Here is a 20,006-nt window from a genome sequence, read left to right on the forward strand (position 1 = left end):
CCTGACCTGTGGGTGGACCAACCAGAGACCCGGCCGCCACTGCTAGGTGCCACCCGGCTGCGAGAGGGGAGGGTCCGCCCCGCTGGCCTGTCACCAACGCAGGCCTTCAGAACAGGGGAACTGCCACCCACACAGAGCAGGACCACGGGCGGCCCGTGGAGCAACAGGTGGCCCCCACCCCCGGGGGAGGTGGCCCCCAGCGCCAGGCCCCTGTACAGGGCCGAGGGGCAGCAGCGCCTACCCGGGGGCCGTAGGTGATCCTCAGGGAGCGGCTCCAGAGGCCGCCCACTGCTGCTGCAGGCCCTGGACGTGCAGCCCCCGCAGCCCCCGCAGGAGCAGCTGGCCCCGGGGCCGTCGCCTGCAGCCGCGCCTCCACCACCTTCTCCAGCAGCACTGTGGGGACAAGGGGACAAGGGGACAAGGGTGGCCAGCTCCCCAGGACCTGCACTCACCAGCCCTGAGCAAAGAGGGAACGTGGGGACCCGGGGTGGGGACCCCACACCTCCCGCTGGGGATGGCCGGCAGCGGGCCTGGCCACGCTGCCGCGGCCACGTGACAGCTTCTAAACAAAGGGTTGAAGCTACCGAGGGACAGAAGGGAAAGGCGCGCTGGCCGGCCACCCGTGAGTGTTTCAGAAAGTTCTGCTTCTCCCTCGACAGACGGGACGTGCAGCTGCCCAGGGTCGGACTCCCCGAGGCCCCCAGGCAGGCAGGGCAGTGGGTGGCTGGTGGAGGGAGGAGGCGGTGGACAGAGCTATGGCTGGCTGTCTGCGCGTAGGCGGACGGATGGACAGATGGAGTCCAGGACAGGCCCTGGGGACCCCACAGCCGGCTCCTACCTCCAGGAGGGTGAGGGCGCGGCCACCCCCAGGCACCTCTTGGCACCCTCAGAGCACAGCCGTCTGCACACACAGGTGTTCACTGAGCACCTACTGTGTGCGCCCACTGTGCTGGGCACAAGAGGAGCCAGGCCCGTCGAGGCTGCAGCACAGCCGCCGAGATTCCCAGGTGAGACACTGAGCAGGCTGACCACATGATAAGACCATCAGGGAAAGAGGAAGGCAGGACTCGGGCCCGGGGACCTGGGGCTCAGGTCACAGCCGAGGAGTCCTCGCAGACCCTGTAGGTGGAGGAGTGGCCCCGGGACATCTGGGGCCAAGAAAGGGGGCCGGAGGCAGGGTGACAATGTGGCTGGGAAAGGCACAGGGTGACAGTAGTAGTGAGGCCACAGGTCTCCGAGGTCAAGGGTCAGTTCAGAGACTCAGGAGGTCACTGGGAGAGCTCTGACCTTGGCTGAGTGGAGGCACCAGTAGCCACTGGTAGGTTCCCTTCAGTGTTTTCTGTGGTGATGGATCTCGTTTGTTTGTGTGCGGTGCCGAGGCGCCAACCCAGGGCTGCACACGCACCAGCGAGCGCTCGGCCGCAGCCACTGTGGGTTTGGACTCCAGGCGACCCCTGAAGTGGCAGCAGAGGATCCTGCTAAGGCCAGCTCTGCCCAGTGGACTCTGCTCCGTGTGCAGCAGCCGCAGACAGCCCTCAGCGGGGCCCAGCCCACGCCAGAAACTTCATTTACAGACGCTCAGCGGAGCCGCGCAGGCACACCAGCCCCTGACCCCAGCAACCTGGGAGGCTGAGGCAGGAGAGCCGTAAGTTCAAGGCCGGCCTCGGCCACTTAGCAAGACCCTGCCTCCAACAGTAACAAGGCCGGGACGTGGCTCAGTGGTAGTGTGTCCCTGGGATCCGTCCTTGGTGCCAAAATAAGAGACGGCAGGCCGGGTTCCAGCCCGCGCCCCGAGCCCCGCACTGGAGGGCGTGACGCGCCCGATGATCTTGGTAGATGTCACTTGTGTGTTCTGTGAATGATCTACCTCCACCCCAGACGGGCTCCGCGAGAACAGAGACCTGGACGCCGTTCACGCCAGTACCTACTTGGTGCCCAGCACATAGTAGGTGTTCAGTAGACAGCAAAGGCTGAAGGAGCAAACACAGCAGTGAGTCGCGAGACCCCTGCCAACCCCAAACCCCAGAGCGCCCAGGAGCTCACGTCTGCCGAGCAGGGGACCCTCGGGAAGGCCTGGATGGCCGCCACCGGATCTCGGCCACTGCCCAGGGGTGAGGGCTGCAGCAGCCAGGCCCACGTGGCCAATGGCCTTCAGCACCGGCTGCAGCTGAACCGAGGGGCACCAGCCCCACCCACTCGCCTGCCTGGCTCAGGCCCGGAGCAGGGCCTGGCCGCTGGCCGTCCTCATCTGATGGGTGTCCAAGGACCTCTGGAAGGTACGGTCCACACCCAAGGCCTCTCCAGGATCCTCACGAGGGAGCCGACACGGGCAGCCGCCCGCAGGCCCGTCCAGAGCTGCCCACAGTTATACACCAGGGCTGAGATGCCAAGGAAGGCATCGGGGCTGGCCCCGGGGGACGGCAGCAGTGGCTGGGGACAGGCAGGGCCCGTCCCAAAGGAGAAGGTCAGTAAGTGGCCTCTCCCAGGCCGGGCTGCCCAAGACTCACCTGGGGCACTAGTAAAACACCGCGGCCCACCCCGTGCCCAACCCCAGCACGTGCCAGGCAGGCGCGTTGGGGCCACCCTGTGCCCCCAGGACCGGGACCCGCACCCTCAGGCCAAAGGGGGACACACGGGAAGACCTGGGGACGTTCTGGTGTCACGCTAGAGGGACAGAGGGCACTGGAGCTAGCAGGGAGCCACGGAGACACCGGTACCTGGGACAGTCCCCAGCCCCAGAGGCCAACTGCCCAGGCTGAGCCACCATGAGGGAGAGCAGGTGGGTCCCAAGGACAACCCAGTGGAGACCCTGGAACAAGGGTCCACCCACTCCCAGGACGACGAGACGAGCAGGAGCAAAACCAGAGTTTTCTTCACAACCGACTGACCCGCGAGGGGCCCGCTTCCCGGCCACCCCCTCTGCTCCGCCTGCAGCTGTCTGTCCTGGGACGGGTGACCAGTCCCTCTGTGGGCCGCAGGGGGGTCGAATCCCAGGGGAGCTGGGCCACACCTGCGGGGCCTGCCCCCCAAGCCAGCCGTTCCCCCAGCAGCATCTCCGCTGAGCCGTCGGCAGAGGGGCCCAGGCTGGCCGGGTGGAGAGGCTCCGGCTTGTCAGGAGTGACAGGCCACCGGCAGCAGAAGTCACCAGAGGGGTCAGGGACAGGAAGGGGCGGGTGGCCCACCTGGGATCTCAACGTCTCTCCACGGCAAGCTGGTCACTTTTAAACAGGTCTCGCGCCACCCGGGGCGGCCCCAGCTCCCAGCCAGGCTGCAGGCCCTCCTGACCGCCCTCCGCTGTCGACGCCCATCGCCCCCTTATCCCGTTTCCATCTGGCAGACGGGACAGAGAGGGGAGGTGATGGTACCTCGGGTCACCCCGGTGGCAGGTGGAGGGGCCTGGACTCCACCTGGAGCCCAGCTCCCAGGCCAGGCTCCGAACGATTCTCCAGACGCGAATTCTGAGCCCACGGGGCTCAGTGGTAGGACCCCCGCCCAGCGCGCCCGAGGCACTGGGTCCATCCTCAGCACCACGTGAAAAACAGCGGTTAGAAAGACAGTGTCCCCGAGCCCTCTGCTGAGTCCCCACGTTCCTTCTTTGGGACCAGTGAACAGTCCACTTGGGGCGCTCGCAGCCCCGGGGATGGACGTGCGTCTCCTGCCTGTGGGTCCGACCCGCCCCACTGCAGCCAGCACGCGTGTGCACATGTCCAGCAGGTGGCCACCCTCACAGGTCCCTGTCCCTCAGGTCCTGTGCGCGTGGCGGGAAGGCTGGCTTCGCCATGAGCGTATCCGTGGTCCGTGGTCTGCGTGTCCCTGTGAGCGAGCTGCACTGTGTACGCGTGTTCCTGAGTGTGCACATCCCGGGCACCGTGTCCCTCGCAGCCTGAGTGTGCAGGGCCTCTGGGTGCACACACGCCTCAGGGTGTGACGAGCCCTGGTCTCTCCACGTGTCCCCTTGTGAAGGGCAGAGGAGCCAGCGTCCCTGGGAAAAGCAGATTCCACCGTGTTTTCCTGTATTTGGCAAAAAGAAGATAGACTTGTTTCCCTCCTTGGGAGCAGGGAGGACGGGGCCCAGCTGGGGGGGCAGGGAGGGGTGCAGAGAAGCCCCCAACCGACCAGAGGCCCCGCCCACTGCTGCGCCCAGGAGGGCAGAAGCCCCTCGGCCCTGCAGGACGGCCCGGGCCCTGGCTGGTGCCCTAGCCGCCCAGGGGCCCTGCAGGGCCAGCAGAGCAGCCTCCTCCTCAAGACTTGGAGGCCTTGACCCAGCCGGTCAGCTTCAGTTCAGAGCTGAGGATGCAGAGCTGCGGCAGGCAGAGGCACAGTGACCCTGGGGACCAAAGGCACCGGCCAGAAAGACAAGCTGCATGTCACCAAAATGAGGATTTCGCTCACAGGACACCATCCAGGGGCTGCCGGAGGCATCACCAAGGTGACCCGGGGCTCCGAGGCCTCGAGCCTCATCCTGACGGCCTCCAGATGCCCCGAGGAATGCAAGGCGAGGCACAGGGCGGCCCGGACGCACCAGGGGAGGACAACGCAGGGCCCCAGACGGAGCCTGCACAGTGACCAGGACACCCAGCGAGCTCCCACGGGCCCCACCAAAACGCAGGGAGGCCAACACGCGGCTGAGGACGCCCTGAAGGCAGGAGGCGTCCGACTGCAGCCAGTGGCCTCCAGCTGGAGCCTCTAACCCCCGGCCCTGCACACGGAGGGGCTTCCGTTTTGTGATTTTAATCTTGTGGCCCCAGGAGGGGAACCCAGGTCCCTCCGCAGGCCAGGCCAGCTGTCGCCGAGCTACACCCCCGCCTTTGTGTTCTGAGACAGGGTCTCACTGAGCTGCTGAGGCTGCCCTGCAACTTGGGATCTCCAGCCTCGGCCTCCCGAGTTGCTGGCATTACAGGCCAGTGCCACCTGCCCAGGTCAAGAACTTAGCGGAGCCGTCCCTTGTCTGCAGTGGGAAACGGTGATGGGAGGGGTGGTCCCCTCGTCAGAGCCGCAAGCGAGGGCCCCTGGGGCTCAGGGCCAAAGGCAGCCCCTGGTCCAGGGGGTGGACTGGGCCCCCACCCCCGACTCCCACCCCATCTGTCAGTGGCCGTGACCTCAGCTTGCTCGTCCATACAGTGCTGGTGACAGCACCGTCCCAGGGTGACCAGGACGGGCCTGTCCTTCTCATGACCTTGAGCCCTGGCCCATCTGGGCACCAGGCTCCAGGTAGAGACGGAGGGGGTGGCCAGGGCAGAACTCTCCGAGCACCAGCTCTCGGAAGCCTCCAGAGTGGGGAAGGCTCTTCTCCCTCCCGACTCCTGAGGCCCCGATGGACATGGGACGGGGGCTCTGGGAAACCTCACGGGCTTCTTGTCAGGCAGCGCCACACCGACGCGGACGCCCCGTCAGGAGTCACTGATGTTCAAGCCCATAAGAACTGACGGAGGCGGCACGGTGGACCACACCCATGATCCCAGTGACTCAGGAGGCCGAGGCGGAGGTCGGCAGGATCGCAAGTTCAAGGCCAGCCTCGGCACATTATCGAGGCCCTGAGCGACTCTGTCAGGTCCCAGAGTTTTAAGAGCCTTGGAAAAGCCCACAGGCCTGCAGGTCTCTCTCGGGGACCTGGAGGTGGCTCCTCACGTCCTCGCAGCAGTGGGACTCCCGCCCTTCCCAGCACCTGGCCTCAGCCCCCAGCCTCAGCACCCGGCCTCAGCACCTGGCCTCAGCCCCCGCCAGGAGGGCTCCAGGGGACCTCGCCTAGAACGCCAGCCCCAGTGCGTCTGGGAGGAACAACGGCCTCTTTGTCTGCTCTGCCTCGTGGGAAACTGCAGCCTCCCCACTTAATCTCCTCCTTGGCACTTGTCCCCCTCCCCCCCACGGGACAAGTCACCATCACAGAAACAGAATGAGGCACCATCATCCATCCCTCACGGGGGACCTGGGGCAGCCGCAAGACCGCCCTGCCCCGCCCCGAGCGCCAGCCAGCAAGCAGGGCCCTGAGCAGTTCCGGGACTCTGAAGGGCACAGCGTGGCCAGAGCCCTCAGCTCCTCCCACGAAGGCCCTGGACCCCGGCCACCAGGCCACCAGGCCACCAACAGTTCTGAGGTCTGGGATAAGAGCAGGACGTGAGGCACCCCGCACAGGGGGACCGCGGGGTCACCTCGCCCACCCTGACTCCAGGCAGTCACAGAGGAGGTGGGACAACCAGAGGACCTGCTCCTGAGGTGTCACAGGACCCAGGAAGATGGTGTCCAGTTTCTCCCACTGAAGTCCCAGCTCCTGGCACTGACTGGCATGTGTGTCTCTCCCAACGCAAGGGACGGAGCCCAGAGCCTTCCACGAGTCAGACAAGTGCTCTGCCACCGAGCTCCACTCCCGACTTCATCTTGAGACACGTTCATTAAGGTGCTGAGGCTAGCCTCCAACTTCCAATCCTCCTGCCTCAGCCTCCTGAGTGGCTGGGACTTTAATAGCGATGGCCAATAAAGGGTATTGGGGGCTTTTTCTGCCCTTGCCTGAAGGTCCGACAAGCTTGGGGGCCCCGTGTCCACAAACTCACAAGGAAACAAAGGGCGGTATTCAGGGCGCGGCCCTCGGGTTCCGTGTTTGGGTTGGCTGTTGGGCTGGAGACCTCCCGGCCTCCCTCCCGGGGTCCCGTTTGTCTCAGGCTGGCTGCGGTGGCCTGAACCCAAAGCCACAGAAAGGGCAGTGGGGTGGGAGCCCAGCCAGGCCAGCTTCCTGCTGCAGTTGTGCCAACCTGGAGCCGGGCCCAGGGGGGACCACCGCCCACCCGGCCAGGGGTCCACTGACGGGGACCTGCCCCCAGCTGGGTCTTCTCAACTCCACGTGGCCGCCACCAAGTCACCTCACGCACCTGGTGTCAGCAAGACGCGGCCTGCGAAGCCCCAGGGGCCAGGATATCTGACCTCAGGGTATAGGCAGCTGCCCACCGGCGCCTTCTGAGGGCAGGGCCCGTGGCCAGTCCCTGGCCTAGGCCGCCGGCCACCATCGCAGCTGCCCCCACTGCTGGCGACCTCAGGGCCCTCTCCAGCTCCACGTGAGGGCAGCCACCGAGGACCCTCCTGGGGCTGGCCGACTGCCCCCCTCGGGTGGTGGCCACTGCCCCCAGAGCCGGTGGCCCAGGGTTCTCGGAGCTCAGAACGCTGCACCCACATCACACTGCCCACCTGAGGGAGCGGGGTCTACGTGCCCACTCGCCCTGCGCCTCGGAGCCAGGGACGGCAGAGGGTCACGGCAGCTCAGCCCGGTACCGTCAGCAGGGAGGGGGGAGGGAGGGAGGGAGGGAGGTCAGGGAGGGAGGGAGGGAGGGAGGAAGGGAGGTCAGGGAGGGAGGGAGGTCAGGGAGGGAGGTCAGGGAGGGAGGGAGGTCAGGGAGGGAGGAAGGTCAGGGAGGGAGGGAGGTCAGGGAGGTCAGGGAGGGAGGGAGGGCAGGGAGGGAGGGAGGTCAGGGAGGGAGGGAGGTCAGGGAGGGAGGAAGGTCAGGGAGGGAGGGAGGTCAGGGAGGGAGGGAGGTCAGGGAGGTCAGGGAGGGAGGGAGGTCAGGGAGGGAGGAAGGTCAGGGAGGGAGGAAGGTCAGGGAGGGAGGGAGGTCAGGGAGGTCAGGGAGGTCAGGGAGGGAGGGAGGTCAGGGAGGGAGGGAGGTCAGGGAGGGAGGAAGGTCAGGGAGGGAGGGAGGTCAGGGAGGGCAGGGAGGGAGGGAGGGAGGGAGGTCAGGGAGGTCAGGGAAGGAGGGAGGTCAGGGAGGGAGGGAGGTCAGGGAGGTCAGGGAGGGAGGGAGGTCAGGGAGGGAGGGAGGTCAGGGAGGTCAGGGAGGTCAGGGAGGGAGGGAGGTCAGGGAGGGAGGGAGGTCAGGGAGGTCAGGGAGGTCAGGGAGGTCAGGGAGGGAGGAAGGTCAGGGAGGGAGGGAGGTCAGGGAGGGAGGGAGGTCAGGGAGGTCAGGGAGGTCAGGGAGGGAGGGAGGTCAGGGAGGTCAGGGAGGTCAGGGAGGGAGGGAGGCCAGGGAGGGAGGGAGGCCAGGGAGGGAGGGCAGGGAGGGAGGGAGGTCAGGGAGGGAGGGAGGTCAGGGAGGGAGGAAGGTCAGGGAGGGAGGGAGGTCAGGGAGGGAGGGAGGGAGGGAGGTCAGGGAGGGAGGGAGGGAGGTCAGGGAGGTCAGGGAGGGAGGAAGGTCAGGGAGGTCAGGGAGGTCAGGGAGAGGGAGGTCAGGGAGGGAGGGAGGTCAGGGAGGAAGGTCAGGGAGGGAGGGAGGTCAGGGAGGGAGGGAGGTCAGGGAGGGAGGGAGGCCAGGGAGGGAGGGAGGTCAGGGAGGTCAGGGAGGGAGGGAGGTCAGGGAGGTCAGGGAGGTCAGGGAGGGAGGGAGGTCAGGGAGGTCAGGGAGGTCAGGGAGGGAGGGAGGTCAGGGAGGTCAGGGAGGGAGGGAGGTCAGGGAGGGAGGGAGGTCAGGGAGGGAGGGAGGTCAGGGAGGTCAGGGAGGTCAGGGAGGGAGGTCAGGGAGGGAGGGAGGTCAGGGAGGGAGGTCAGGGAGGGAGGGAGGTCAGGGAGGGAGGTCAGGGAGGGAGGAAGGTCACGGAGGGAGGGAGGTCAGGGAGGTCAGGGAGGTCAGGGAGGTCAGGGAGGTCAGGGAGGGAGGAAGGTCAGGGAGGGAGGGAGGTCAGGGAGGGAGGGAGGTCAGGGAGGTCAGGGAGGTCAGGGAGAGAGGGAGGTGAGGGAGGTCAGGGAGGTCAGGGAGGTCAGGGAGGTCAGGGAGGGAGGGAGGCCAGGGAGGGAGGGAGGCCAGGGAAAGAGGCAGAGCTGGGCTTCCGCCGAGGTCCTGGGTAAGACGCCATCGCCAGGTCACGCACAAACAATCCTCGTCCACCAGGGACACCCCAGGACCCCAGCGGAGGCTGGAAACCACAGATGGGCTCTAAGTTTGACTTGTAAATCAAGCACAGGCCAGGTGCGGCAGCCCAGCGACTCAGGAGGCTGAGACGGGAGGATCACAAGTTCGAGGCCAGTCTTAGCAACGTAGTGAGGTCCTGGGCCGAATTAAGAAATAAAGGAGAGGACTGGCGGGGGACACAGCTCCGTGGTAAAGTGCCCGGTGCCATCCTCAGTGCCCAAAAGCATCTTTAAGACTAGGCCCGGCTCCTAGAAGGTGAACCTGTCGGACTCAAGTAGAACCTGGGCAGCCTTCCACCGTACAGTGTGGACCTGCCGGGCCAGGGGACCGCTCCCGTGCCCAGCGGGACGCGTGAGGTCGCATCCTGCCCACTCAGGACAGGACACAGCTGACGACTTACCAATTGTTGGTTTCTGGAATTTTCCGCTGTCTATTTTTGGACTCTGGCTGACCACAGGAAACAAACTGGAAAGTGAGACCAGGGAGGGGGACGGCCAAACAGCCGCGAGGGCCAGCCAGGACCTCCCTGCACGAGCCTAGTGACTCCGCGTGAGCCTCTGTTGCCCCGAGGAGGGCCGTCACCGTCCCCTTGGCCAAGGAAGGTAGGGGACAGAGCACTAAAGTCAGGCTGAGGGTCACACACGGGCATGTGGCAGGGCAAGACTCGAACCCAGGCCACCAGCCCCTAAGCCTCCCGGAGCAGCCTCCCGCGCTCCACGCCCGGAAATAAGAACCGGCTCCATCAGAGCCCCCAGGGCTCACCCCAGCCTCCTCTGCACACGGACCTGGGAGGCACACGTGGCGGCCCGCCCTGCAGTGTCCCCACCTCCCAGTGGCACAGACGGCAGACCCCAGGGGCACAGACCGCCGTGACCCCGAGGCAGCGAGCCCTAGGGAGCACCGGCAGCCCACTGCGCCCAAATCGCTGTGTCCCCCTCCTCAATTGGGCAGGGAAGCAGCCGACTGCTCAGAGCCTCCCCAGACTTGTCACCACTGGGACAAAACAGCTTCCTAGGACCCCCACATTCCACAGGTCCCCAGCGTCCCCGCCAGGCCACCCTGGACACCTGCTCTACTGACTGCTTTGAACTGAAGGCACCAGAGAGTCATGGAGGCTGGGCCAGGCTCCCCCTGGACTCCCCCATCTGCCTAGAGACAGGTCCTCCAAGAGGAGCAGGCTGGTCACCAGCGCCCTCCCTAGCGGGTCATCCAGAGGTTAACCTGCGAGGTGGCGAGTCACAGCACACCCAGACAAGCTCCGTCCCAAACCACGCGGTCCCCACGTCTCCCCGGGAGGGACCCCTGATCCGGTCCCCACGTCTCCCCGGGAGGGACCCCCGACCCGGTCCCCACGTCTCCCCACATCTCCCCAGGAGGGACCCCCTCCCGTCCCCACGTCTCCCCAGGAGGGTCCCCCCGCCCCCGTCGTCCCGTCCCCACGTCTCCCCAGGAGGGTCCCCCCCTCGTCCTGTCCCCACGTCTCCCCGGGGGGCCCCCCCCCATCCGCTCTCCCTGCCTTGCCTCGGGCCCCCTCAGCCACCGAGGGGGCTCACTCCTTTTCCCAAGTCACTCCCTGAGCAGGACACAGCAGTGGACACCTGTTCATTTCATAGGGAACCCCGAGGTGGACGGCCAGGCTCTCTGCCCTGCAGACCCACAGGGAGTGCCCGGCGCCCCGCGCCCCCCTCATTAGGAGGAGACGGGACCCGGCAGGCCAGTCACCACCACACAGGGGAGGGGTCCTGTCCAGAGGTGGGGAGCCACTCATGGAGGTCACCAGACAAGCCGGGGGAGGAGCTGGGACCAGGATCCGCCCAGAGCCTTCATGGCCCCGGGAAGAAGTCCTGTCACCATCTGGACGGGAGGGGAGGGGGCCGCACCCTGATGGAGCAAGAGCCAGATGTTCCCAGATGTTCCCAGACAGGGGGCTGCTCAGGCCCCCACCCCACTGGCTGGCAAGGCAGAACCCCGGGAGGCAGAGGTGCCCACTTCCACCCCTGGGCGGTCCCTGTCCTTCCCCAGGTAGTCCCCGGCCCCTCTAGCCCAGCAGTGTCGCGTGGCCTCCTCCGAGCGACACCGACTTAGCATTTCTGATGAGGGGCTGGGGACAATAGTTCCCTGGGAGGGGACGCTCCCTGAGCCTCTCAGCGGATCCGTCTGCCCCTGGCGGCTCCCCTTCCCAGTCTTCCCGGACAAAGCCTTTATTTTTTAACAAATGAATCTGCAATCAGAAAGGAAGAGGGACCTGGGGAGACGGGGTGGTCTCCAGGCTGCGGCTGCCCACTGTCCGGGAGGCCTGGGAACGGCCAGAGGAGGGCTTCGCTGGGAGCGGGAGAGGACAGGGTCTCAGGCCCTCGCCGGCCGGGGGAGGGGAGACCACAAGCCCGCGTGGGCCTTCCAGAACCTTCTCAAGGGTGACGTCCAAGGGGCCAGTGGTGGACGTGAAGTCTGGACAGGTGGGGGGACAGGTGGGAAGCGTGGACACGACTCCTCCGCGTCGGGTCTGGTGCTGGACAAGCCACACCACAGCTGCACTTCTCTGAGCTTCAGTCCAAGATGGTGCCGCCCCGCTGCGGGGGTCATCCAACTGGGAGCCCCCAGAGCCCAGCAGCCCTCAGAAGACACTGCAGGGTCCACACACCCGGCCCCCGGCCAGCCGTCCTCACCTCCGACTCTGTCAGGACCTCCACCTGGGACCCCGGGACAGACGTCACCTGGAAGTCCCCGAGCTGAGGCAGAGAGCACGTGAGCAGGTGGCCACTCGGGACAGCCCAGGACCTCACCGGCACCCACCCGCAGACCAGTTCTGGGGCCCAGGTCGGTGCCAGGCAGGAGAACCCTCCCCACACACAGAAGGTTCTAGGTCCTCATGTTGGATGCCGGCGTCTCCAACAGCAGATGGCCGACACCCAGGTGCCACAGTCCCCACAGGAGGCGTGGACAGTCTGTGTTTGCCCAAAAAGCCCTGGAAGTCTGGTTGACCGCCCACTACAGACAGATGGCGAGGCTTGTCAGCGAGCGGTAAGCGGCACCGCCAATGAGAAGCCTCAGAGGCCTCAGGTCAACGCGCTGGGGACCGGGTCACTGCGACAAAAGACTCTGCAGACAGAAGCACTCCTGCCGGGCAGGCGGGCGCGGGCGCTCGCTCGCCGTCCTACACAGCCAACAGCCAACGCAGCTTCTTAAAAACTTAGTTGAGGGCCAGGGATGCAGCTCCGCGGGAGAGCTCTGCCCAGCACGTGGCGCCCTGGGTTCCACACAAAAAGAAAAAGTGACCGTTTTTTACAGCATTTAGTTTTTACAGCCAACAGAGCAGAAGTCAAGAGACTCCCCACGCGCCTCCCTGTGCCCTCACCCAAACCCCTCCCTGGCCTACACCTCCCAGAGTGGCCGACTGTCATCATCAGTGACCCCACAGTGATGGCGCATCACTGTCACGCCACGTGCGAGGTTTGCATGGGGGCCACTTTGGGTGTCTACACTCATGCATGACGTCCTGTGGCCACCCGAGTGTCACACAGAACCACTGCTCCACGGCTTCATGTGTTCACAGTGGCCGATGGTCACTCACCTTGTCCAAAATCCAATTCCTCTGCTAGGGTCCAGACCAGCGATGGTCCCCGTCACCCTGCTGGGAGTCCTGGGGCGACACAGTTCTGTTTGGCATCAAGATGTTTCCCAGGGATAGGGGTGAGGCTCCCTGGTAGAGAGCCTGCCTCGCACGCCCCAGGCCCTGGGTTCCATCTTCCACACCACACACAAAGTCCTCCCGGACAATGACTCCCTCTCAACATCACCAGGACCACTTCTTACCTGAATTCTTGCTTAGAAGCCATGTCTTTACTCAGGAGGCTGAGGCAGGAGGATCACAAGTTTGAGGCCAGCCCTGGCAATTTAGCAAGACCCCGTCTCAAAATCAAAAGGGCCAGGGATGTAGCCGGGTGCACAAGCCCATGGTTCAGTACTGCAAACTATTAAAATTAAAACCCCCAAGGCAACTCAGAGCCGCCAGGAAGACCCCATCCCACGCTCTACGCGGAAACACAAAACCTTTTCAGAGCCTCTGATCAGCCAGTGCTCCAAACAGACCTCAGGCAAACCAGAAGGCCATTTCTGTGGGGCGCGAGGCTTCGCCCAAGAAACACTGGACCGTCGTCAGAGTGGACAGAAGAACATGGTGGGCACTTCCACGTGGAAGGACGTCGGGAGCCCTGGGGAGCCCCCAGCGAGTCGGCCCACATTCCTCCAGACCAGCACCCAGCACCTCACCCGTACACAAGGGCCAGTGGCCAGGTCTTGTGCTTCCAGCCCTGACCACCTCTTTGTCCAGGGACCTTGGTGTGAACTTCCCACCCCACGGACCTGCAGATCTGACCCCGTCTGTCCTTGGAGCGGCCTGACCCCCTCCTGAGGCTTCCTGTCCCCCTGCTGGACCCACCAAGGCACCTCCGACAGCCCAAACGGCGCCACTCGCCCATCTTCTCTGGGGTCCTCACCTGCTGAGCACCAGTCCCCTCGGGGGACTCCTCTCTGGGTTAACAGATTGGAAATTCTGAGGGCTGTGGCCTCCCCTTGGCCTCCCCACTGTCAAGGTGGCCTCCCAGATGCCCCGGAACACCCTCCCGTAAGGCCGTCTGGCACGGGCCAAGCACGTCCAGGATGACCAAGCCTGGAGGCCCCGCCCGCCTCCCTCCGCAGGGCCCCTGCAGGCTGGTGCTGGGGGGAAAGGGGCAGGCGTATCCGGTGCCCACGGGAGGGGGTCCAGCTGACCCTGGAGGGCCCCCAACGGCACCTGCCCTGTCCGTAGGCTCCCTGGTTCCCACCTCCCTGCTCCCACTGGGTCCCCGGCTTAGCACCCCGACGTCGTACCAGGAGACGGGTGTTGGCCAGTGCCGTCTGGGCTGGGCCCCTTCCGAGCGAGCGCTTTACACACCAGGTTTCTCAGTCGGGGCGCTTTACTACCTCGGGGGTCTGTTGTAGGGCTGCTCTGCACGTAGGAAGGTTCAGCAGCTTCTCCGGCCTTACCACTGCGTCCCAGTACGTATCCCCGTTGTGACAATCAAAAATGCATCCAGGAGGACCAAATGTCCCTCAGGAGGGGGTCAACTATCCAGGCTGAGAACCACTGATCTACGTTGACTCACTCACACCTCGTAACCAGTTTGGAAGTAGGTAGTCCTTATTTTCCTCACTTTACAGAGGAGGCAACTGGGGCTCAGAGAGGTTGACTAATGGACCCAAGATCACACAGCCAGCATTCGAACCTTGGGAGTCTGGCTCCTCACACACTGCCTGCTGGGCATGCACCAGGAGTGGGGCTAGTCCCCGACCCTTGTAGAGGACAAAGCCTGAAGCTGGCCAGCTAGAGGTTGCTCGGGGGAAGAGCCGACTTGGGAGATAGAGGGGCCAGAATCTGCTGGGGCCGGGAGAGCACAGTGAAACCCGACTGGGGGGCCACCCTTTGCAGACTTGGGCCGGACGGACGTTCACCTCAGTTTCACCGAGACGTGACCACACCTCAGAGAGGCTTCCGTCGGAGGAATCCGCCCGGGGAGGTTCTCTCACCTGCCCTAAGATGCCCCGTGTCCCCGGCTGGTGAGGGGCTGTCCACCTGCAGCCCCGAGGACCGAGGACCGAGGACCGAGCCTGGGCCTGGGGTGGCTCGAGGCGCTGGGTCTGTCCTTTGCTCCTGTAGGCCCTGCCGGCCAGCCCTGGCCCCTCCCAGCTCGGCTCCCTGGGAGCTGGCCGGCCCTGAGGTGCCCCGGGTCACCCCCTGCAGAGCTGCCCTCCCCCACGCCCCCTGCCCTTCCTGGGTCAGGCTCCTGGACACAGGTGGGACCAGGCGTCCCTGGAGGCTGCATCACCTGCCCGCGCCAACACCATCCATGCAGGAGGCACCCGTCCAGCCCACGGTCTGCAACCAGGCGAGGCCAGAAAGGCAGGGACCGTGCCCTAAGGGCCACCAACCTGCTCCTGGAAGAGAACATTAAGGACCCAGGGGACCGAGGGACAAGAGGTGACACCAGCTACGCAGGCTCTCACAGGGGCAGAAGTGCCCTCTACGCCTGGCCCAGCCTTCGTCCCCGTCTTGGCTGCTGGCCCCACTTCCTCGTAGCTCCACCGGTGACCTGGGCGTCTGTGGCCCTCCTCCCTCTGCGCCCGTCCTCAGGGCCCCCAGCAACGCGGGCCTCCCGCCCTCTGCCCACGGGCCCTTCCTGCCCTCCCTCGCTCCGTCCACTCATCCATTTGCCCACCCACCTGTCCACTCACACACCTCTACCTCCGTGGCCGTGGGCCCAGGCAGCGTACCTCCTCTCTGACCTGGACAGCTGCAGTCCCTCCCACCTACCCTCTGTGTCCATGAGGCACCCCCCAGCAGCCAGATGGGGTCCCCCCGGTGCTGGAGACGGGACCCGGGGCCTCCTGAATGTAGGAAGGGCTCTGCCCCCGAGCTGCACCCCGAGCCCCAGAGGCCCACGTAACCCCGGGGACTGAAGAGGTTGGGGCAGGAGGGTCACGAATCCAAGGCCAGTCCCAGAAACTGACCGAGAGGCCGTCTCAAAAACGCAGCGGGCTGGGGAGTGGGAGGGCACCCCTGGGTTCACCCCCGTGCGACACACGCAAGGCCCCACTGCTCCCAGCTTGGCTGCCGAGCCGCCCGTCTTCCACATGCCCCACCAAGTCCCCGCCACGAACTGGCCTCTGCCTGCCCGGCCACACCCCGAGACTCTCGCCCTCCCGCCAAGGAGGGCAGCTCTGCCCGCCCCAGGCCCATCCCCCCGCTGCCCGCGTCCCGGGTGACACAAGCCAGGGCACAAGCCTGTCTCCCCAGGGTGCCCACCGTGTCCGGAGGAGGCCCCCGCCTGTCCAGCTCGGCACCCCTCTGGAGCCCTTGTCAAAAGCTGTCATTAGGGCTGGGGACGCGGCTCAGTTGGTGGAGGGCTTGGCTGCAGGCTCAAGGCCCTGGGTTCAATCCCAGCACAAAAATCAGTAAAGAATAAGAACAGATTATCTAAGCTGACTTGTTCATCCTCCAGCTTCTGGGAGAGAACCTGGTCCCACGGAGACGAGAAGGGCTGAAAGGGTACGAGTGACCCAGCCACGTGGCCCTGGCCCTGCGCCTCACAATCTCTCATTAAGGGGAGTAATGACGGCACAGTCCCCGAGGAAGTGCCGTCATTACTCCCCTTTTACAGACAAAGTCACCGAGACCCTGAGCAGCTTGCCGGGGGACTCACGGCTGGTCAGCGCAGCCTGTCCACACCAGGGCTCTTCAGCGACAGCTTCCCTCCTCCCAAGCGCCCAGCCTGCGCCAGCCTGTTGGGCCCCTCCCCACCCTGGGGGAGCATCCCTTGCCATCTCACCTGGACCCTGGGAAACACTGAGCGAGGCGTGATCTCGGGCAGGAATTCCTCTCTCCCTGATACTTTGGCTCAGGGAACAAAACCCTCTTTGCGTTCAAGTATCAATAGATAGAACCGCGTTTCAGTCACACTCGGCCCAATCCTCTTCCCGCTTCCCTTCAGCGTCTGACCGCGCAGCCCCTGGGAACCAAATCGACAATCGAAGCACAGGTGCGGCCTCTGCTCGGTGGGGACCGCTGCCTCTGGTTTAGGGCCAAAGCCAAAGCCTGGACCTGCCAAGACCTCTCGGAGGGGACCTGTCCCAAGAGCCATCTGCCCGAACCAGGTCTGTGCCCTCCATTCTCAAGCCCTTAAGAAGCACATTTTAATTTTATAAAGAGTTTCAGGAAAACAAAGGCCATTTCATGATGGATCCCTGGTGGATTAAGCGAGGCGCGGAGCCCACGGGGTTGGGGGTGGTCCGTCTTCACCGTCCTCTTGCTGACTTGTAAGGAGAGATGGGGAAGGGACTGAAATCAAGGTCATCTCTGCAGCCAGGAGACGAAACAAGACTCAGGTCCACTTCTGCAGGTGTCCATTCTGGTGAGGGTTCACTCACTTACTCAGCCCACTGCCTACTGCGCGCCGGGCAGCATCAGATGCTGAAATATGAGGAGCCCTCCAGCAGCCTGCCCTGTCCAGCCGCAGCCACATGGGGCTTCTTGAGCCTTTGAAATATTGCTAGTGCCAGGGCCAGTGGTCATCTCACCCTGACTCCTATGGAAACTGGAGGTCAGTCAGCTGTGGGAAAACCCAACGTGTTCAGAACAACCCGGACCCCGTCTACACCGGATGGGGGACACCTAAAGGCAGAGGGAGACTTACAGTGAAGATACAGCCTTCAGTTTAGATGTGCTTCAGGATGAAATGCAAGTGAACCTCAAAGGCCAGAGGCCCCTCAGGTCCTCCTTGTGATCACATCCCCATCAGGTTGAACACCCTCTAAAAATTCATCTCCAGCCATTCAGGGCCGAGGCAGGAGGATCAGAAGTTCCAGTCCAGCCTGGGCAACGGGCGAGGGCGGCCACCTCACAGCGACAGAGCCCCCGGGTTAAACCCGCAGCGCCCCAATAAATGAAAGTCAACTTCTTCCTTTTACAGTTTTAGAACCAGGAAAGGGGCCAGGGCTGTGGCTCAGGGGTGCAGCTCGCCGGGCGCTGCGAGGTGGCCCCGGAGACCACAGCAGTAAATAGACCCGGGCAGGTTCGCGCGCAGCCTGGCCCCGCGGAGGAGACCCTCGGGAGCTCCCCTCGGAGGAGACCCTCGGGCCCTGGGCACGCTCCACGGAGGAGACCCTCGGGGGCCCTGCGGAGGAGACCCTCGGGCGCTGGGCGCGCTCCACGGAGGAGACCCTCGGGAGCTCCCCTCGCCCCACGGAGGAGACCCTCGGGCGCTGGGCACGCCCCACGGAGGAGACCCTCGGCGCTGGGCACGCCCCACGGAGGTGACCCTCAGGGGCCCTGCGGAGGAGACCCTCGGGAGCTCCCCCATGGAGGAGACCCTCGGGCCCTGGGCACGCCCCACGGAGGAGACCCTCGGGCGCTGGGCACGCCCCTTGCGCCCCTCTGCCCGCGCCAGGCTGGAGAGCGGGTCCCGCAGCGCCCCAGTCCGCGGAGGATGCAGGAAGGAGGCTCCACCGTGAGCTCTGACCCCCGACACCCAGCTCCGGCGGGAGGTGAAAGGGCACGGGGTGCTGCTGCTCCGGGCAGGCGACAGCCAGGCGTCCTTACCCGGGGTGGCTCCCTCCCGCCAGCGCCCAGAGCAGCGCAGCCCCAACCCAACCGTGGGCGACCCCCAGCCTCACCCTCCGGCCGCTCCCCCCCACAGCGCTCAGCCCGTGGGTGAGGGGAGGCTCCAGGGCAAAGCTCCAGCCAATCAGAAGCGCCCAGCGCAGTGCTGTCCCCACCCCAGGGAGCGAGGGGGATCCCCCCTGGAGAAGGGAGCCGCTTCCCTGTCCCCGGGGCAGAGGGCCACCGTGCGGCCCTGGTTTTCTAAATCTGCGACATCGGAACACACAGTTGCCCATCGGCATGTTAGAGTGTCCCATTCGGTGGCACCCAGAGTCCTGCTATGTGCCTCCAGGCCACCAGCCAGCTCTCTGCTCAGGCCTGTTCCCTCCGCTGGGGGGGGACGGCGGGGGGGGGGGCACCCTCCCAGAGGTGGGGGTCTCCAAAACTGCAGGCCCAAGTCCTCAGAGAATGGGGGTGAGGGGCTGGAGGCCAGGGGTCTGCTGGCACCTGCTGGCACCCTCCCCAGGCCCCCCCAGGACTTGCCTCACCTCCAGCACTCCCCCCCCAGGACTTCCCTCACCTCCAGCACTCCCCCCCCAGGACTTCCCTCACCTCCAGCACTCCCCCCCAGGACTCCCCCCCCAGGACTTCCCTCACCTCCAGCACTCCCCCCCCCAGGATTTCCCTCACCTCCAGCACTCCCCCCCCAGGACTTCCCTCACCTCCAGCACTCCCCCCCCCAGGACTTCCCTCACCTCCAGCACTCCCCCCCCCCAGGACTTCCCTCACCTCCAGCACTCCCCCCCCCAGGACTTCCCTCACCTCCAGCACTCCCCCCCCCAGGACTTCCCTCACCTCCAGCACTCCCCCCCCCAGGACTTCCCTCACCTCCAGCACTCCCCCCCCCAGGACTTCCCTCACCTCCAGCACTCCCCCCCCAGGACTTCCCTCACCTCCAGCACTCCCCCCCCCAGGACTTCCCTCACCTCCAGCACTCCCCCCCCCCCAGGACTTCCCTCACCTCCAGCACTCCCCCCCCCAGGACTTCCCTCACCTCCAGCACTCCCCCCCCCAGGACTTCCCTCACCTCCAGCACTCCCCCCCCAGGACTTCCCTCACCTCCAGCACTCCCCCCCCCCAGGACTTCCCTCACCTCCAGCACTCCCCCCCCCAGGACTTCCCTCACCTCCAGCACTCCCCCCCCAGGACTTCCCTCACCTCCAGCACTCCCCCCCCAGGACTTCCCTCACCTCCAGCACTCCCCCCCCCAGGACTTCCCTCACCTCCAGCACTCCCCCCCCAGGACTTCCCTCACCTCCAGCACTCCCCCCCCCAGGACTTCCCTCACCTCCAGCACTCCCCCCCCCAGGACTTCCCTCACCCCCACCACTCCCCCCCCAGGACTTCCCTCACCTCCAGCACTCCCCCCCAGGACTTCCCTCACCTCCAGCACTCCCCCCCCCCAGGACTTCCCTCACCTCCAGCACTCCCCCCCCAGGACTTACCTCACCTCCAGCACTCCCCCCCCAGGACTTCCCTCACCTCCAGCACTCCCCCCCCCAGGACTTCCCTCACCTCCAGCACTCCCCCCCCAGGACTTCCCTCACCTCCAGCACTCCCCCCCCAGGACTTCCCTCACCTCCAGCACTCCCCCCCCAGGACTTACCTCACCTCCAGCACTCCCCCCCCAGGACTTCCCTCACCTCCAGCACTCCCCCCCCAGGACTTCCCTCACCTCCAGCACTCCCCCCCCCAGGACTTCCCTCACCTCCAGCACTCCCCCCCCAGGACTTGCCTCACCTCCAGCACTCCCCCCCCAGGACTTCCCTCACCTCCAGCACCCCCCCCCAGGACTTCCCTCACCTCCAGCACTCCCCACCCTGCACCTCCGTTACTGAACTCGGGGTTCTCAGTCCCCGTGGTGGTGACCTAGGAGCTCCTGCAGGGCTCAGGTACTAGCCTCCTTCTCTGCCCGCCCCCCAAAT

General features: G+C 65.5%; 1 long non-coding RNA gene across 1 annotated transcript; it reads right to left on the bottom strand.

The window, feature by feature from the left end:
* Window positions 1–12,433: 12,433 nt before the first annotated feature.
* Window positions 12,434–14,493, bottom strand: LOC124080694 (uncharacterized). Its single transcript, XR_009225121.1, has 3 exons — window positions 13,758–14,493; window positions 12,702–13,099; window positions 12,434–12,528 (listed from the first exon to the last, which is right to left on the bottom strand). It is a non-coding gene; the product is annotated as an uncharacterized LOC124080694 (long non-coding RNA).
* Between the last annotated feature and the right edge of the window lie 5,513 nt (window positions 14,494–20,006).

This window comes from Marmota monax, unplaced genomic scaffold, assembly GCF_021218885.2.
Source record: "Marmota monax isolate L192 unplaced genomic scaffold, Marmota_monax_Labrador192_F-V1.1 WCK01_AAM20220418_F8-fsc00035, whole genome shotgun sequence".
Classification (NCBI taxonomy): domain Eukaryota; kingdom Metazoa; phylum Chordata; class Mammalia; order Rodentia; family Sciuridae; genus Marmota; species Marmota monax.